Source organism: Mustela lutreola, chromosome 16, assembly GCF_030435805.1.
Source record: "Mustela lutreola isolate mMusLut2 chromosome 16, mMusLut2.pri, whole genome shotgun sequence".
Classification (NCBI taxonomy): domain Eukaryota; kingdom Metazoa; phylum Chordata; class Mammalia; order Carnivora; family Mustelidae; genus Mustela; species Mustela lutreola.
In genome coordinates, this window is record NC_081305.1 from 47,516,332 (window position 1) to 47,519,974 (window position 3,643).

Here is a 3,643-nt window from a genome sequence, read left to right on the forward strand (position 1 = left end):
TGGCAGGCAGAGGGAGAGGCAGGTTCCCTGCTGAGCCAGGAGACTGATGAGGGACTTGATCCTAGGACCCTGGAATCCCCACCTGAGCTGAAGGCAGATGCTCAACTGACTGAGTCACCCAGGTTTCCCAACTTAATCAATGTTCTTGGTATAGAAACAGCTTTCCTGAGTTGCCAGTTTATGCTGCCACTGAGGCAGGACTACCCCCAAAGCAAGAAGAGACAGTGGAGTATTATAAGGTTGCCTGGAGGATTTAATTTGCCTTTTTCCTATTTTCTTAAGGTGGACTATGTTATTTATATGAGAACTCCTAATACTGTCATTTTGTAAGTTTCCCTGTAATTACTACGTTAGCAGAATTCCCCACATTCTGATATAGTGTGCATTTATTTCATCTAAGAATTGGTTTGAAATTGGACTAAAAAGTTCCAGGTTTATTTCTAGGGACTTCTGAGTATCTGTCTTTACCACTAAGACACATGCTAAGATCGGGGCCGTGTTGTTTAATATCCAAAAATTTCCCGACCACACCTTGTCCCAGTTCCATTGCTGATGGTTTCCAACTGGCATAATGGTTAGATTGTTTGGTTTGACTGTGTTACCAGAGAGGCATAAAAACTCCTACTGGAATCTTCTGACTCTGGAAGCCAGTGTTCATCACTCACATATTTGTGGTGTAGTCTGGGAGTGAATCACAAGAGTGTGTGAATAAAAATCGGGAAACTGCGTGGATGTTTGACCCCCAGTATGGCCCTGCATTTTCTTCTCTTGGTATGTTACATCTTTCGCTTTTAAGAAAACCTCCCATGAGTATGTTCTGTGGAGTCTTTAAAGTGTTTTCAGGTACAATACTTGTGAAATGTTTCCAGTTCATGATGAGGATGGGATATTTAATATGACCCCTGATTCTAATTCAAGTAATAGTGACTAAGCAGGGAGCTCCTGCCTGGTTAGTTGGTAGAGCATGTGATTCTTTTTTTTTTTTTTTAAGATGTTATTTATTTATTTCACAGAGAGAGATCACAAGTAGGCAGAGAGGCAAGCAGAGAGAGGGGAGGAAGCAGGCTCCCTGCCGAGGAGAGAGCCCGATGTGGGGCTCGATCCCAGGACCCTGAGATCATGACCTGAGCCGAAGGCAGAGGCTTAACCCACTGAGCCACCCAGGTGCCCCTCTTTTTTTTTTTTTTTTAAAGATTTTATTTATTTACTTGAGAGAGAGACAGTGAGAGAGAGCATGAACGAGAAGGTCAGAGAGAGAAGCAGACTCCCCATGGAGCTGGGAGCCCAATGCGGGACTCGATCCCGGGACTCCAGGATCATGACCTGAGTGGAAGGCAGTCGTCCAACCAACTGAGCCACCCAGGCGTCCCAAGCATGTGATTCTTGATCTCAGAGTTCAAGCCGCACATTGAGTGTGGAGCCTACTTAAAAAAAAAAAAAAAAAAAAAAAAAAAAAAATTTTTTTTTTTTTTACTTAGTGCACAGGAAGCAAGATGACAGAGGCTGGTGAGGAAGGATTTTTGTTAATAGGTTGGTTTCCAGGCCATCCCTGGGTTGGGTATGCATAAGGGATGTACTCAGAAACAGGAAGGAAAATAAATGTGAGAACTGGAGTCTGTAGGTCCATGCTAAGTGGATTGCAAATCAAAGACAAACGGGATGTCAGCCAAGAATGTGATTCCTTGGCGGTCCCCCCCACCCCTTTTCTAGTAAAAAGCATCAGAGTATTGGGGTCTGTTATCAAAGGAACGAGACTGAGACAAAGAGAAAGTTATGCAAAGCTTTATTCTGTGCCAAGCATCAGAAGTCAGACTGACTTGAGCCAAAATCCAGAGCTGGACCCTTCACCCACTGAGCCACCCAGGCACCCTGGTTGATTGACAGCAGTATTTCTCAATGTTTTCAGGAATGAAAAAACCATATTTTGGAGATAAAAGCTTCAGAATGATCAAGCACATTGGTATAGCAGTCACATGCTCTGTTTGAGTCTGTCTTTTCTCGGACTTCTTAGAACCTTCTTCTCAAAGTTCTCAGAGGTTATAACCATTTCTTAGCTTTTACTGATGTGTAGGGAGATGGAATGTGGGATTCCCCATAACTATTTCTGCCCCTGTCTTTAAACAGCTGAAGTCTGTATCTCGCTGCTGTTTTATTCTGAGACAACTTCAAGTACTAAAGCAATAGTATTACCAGTACCTGAAGAAAGAAGTATCACTTCCCTGCAAGAAGGTGAGATCATGGGGTGGCTCAGTGGGCTAAAGCCTATTCCTTCCGCTCAGGTCATGATCCCATGGTTCTGTTATTGAGCCCCATGTCCGGCTCTCTGCTCAGCAGGGAGCCTGCTTCCCTTCCTCTCTCTGCCTGCCTCTCTGCTTACTTGTAATCTCTCTCTGTCAAGTGAATAAATAAAATCTTAAAAAAAAAAAAAAAGGTGATATCATTGGGTTCAGACAACCCTTCATTTCAGGGTTCAGATTCTCCCTTTGCACACTTGCTCCAACTGAAAATAGCAAGACCTGTTCGGTACCAAAAATAGCATCAGTTAAGCTGCACTATGTTTGGGATGATGTCAGACTCCTAAAAGGAATTAAGTACATTTGAGAATACGGAGTAAAAATATAGGGGTAAAAGTGTTCTTTGATAGATGCGACACAATCACTGTACAGGCGATAGGGGTTTTAGTGTGGAAACAGAGGCTGACGGCGTCATTGACCACTTCATTTGGGGTGGCCTACCATTCCTTGTCCTTCAACATCGTGTACTGTATGGGGTGTGGAAGAGAAAAAACCACAGGCCACAAGTGGAGCGGAGCCACTTTTTCTCCATCATGTCAGCAGACCAGGGTGGAATACCTAAGCTCAATGCATTTCCAACCTCCCCCAGAAATTTAGTTTTCAAGCTCAGTCAGGGATTTTCTGGTCAGCACCAAAAAGGTAGTTTGCCAGAGGGATGGGCCCTTTCCATCCCCTAAAGAAAGATGAGGGATTTTCCTAGTAAGACTATTTTCCCCCAATAAGGTGACTTCATCTAACATACTCCTTTTTTCTGTTTATGGTATTCTTGCCCTACCTTTAAAAACATTTCCCTCTCTGTAGCGCTTTGGAGCTGCCCTCTACTTGCTAGATGCGAGGCTGCCCAATTAAGAAATCGGTGGATAAAACCAGCCGACCTTTATAGTGTACTGGGCTGAATTTTGTTTAACAAGGCATTTTTTGTATTCTTCTTAACCAAGTCCAAAACTAATGTTTCAGGGTGCAAATATCTGAGGAGCAACAACATCTTTTCACCTATGCACAGACTCATTTCTTTCTGAAAAGCCGGACGAAAAGATACATATCGTCATTTACCCCAGTAAAAGTATTTGAGAGCATCTAAAAGAATAGTTTTCTTTGCGAGCTGACTGAGCTTTATGGAATCTGAAAGAAGGGTTCTTCTCCGCCTTTAACAAGGAGCTAAGCCAATCCTGGGTAGAAGCCTCACTTTCCAGCATCCCTCCGGGTGCCACGTGACCAAAGCTGGGGTATTCCAGGTGGAGGACGCCCTACTGGAAACCCCGAGCTCTGCGAGCCACACTACACCAAGAGTCTCAGTACCCAAGGCGGAACGCGGCCTTTCTAGGCGTGCGCATTCGCTGGGGGCGGGA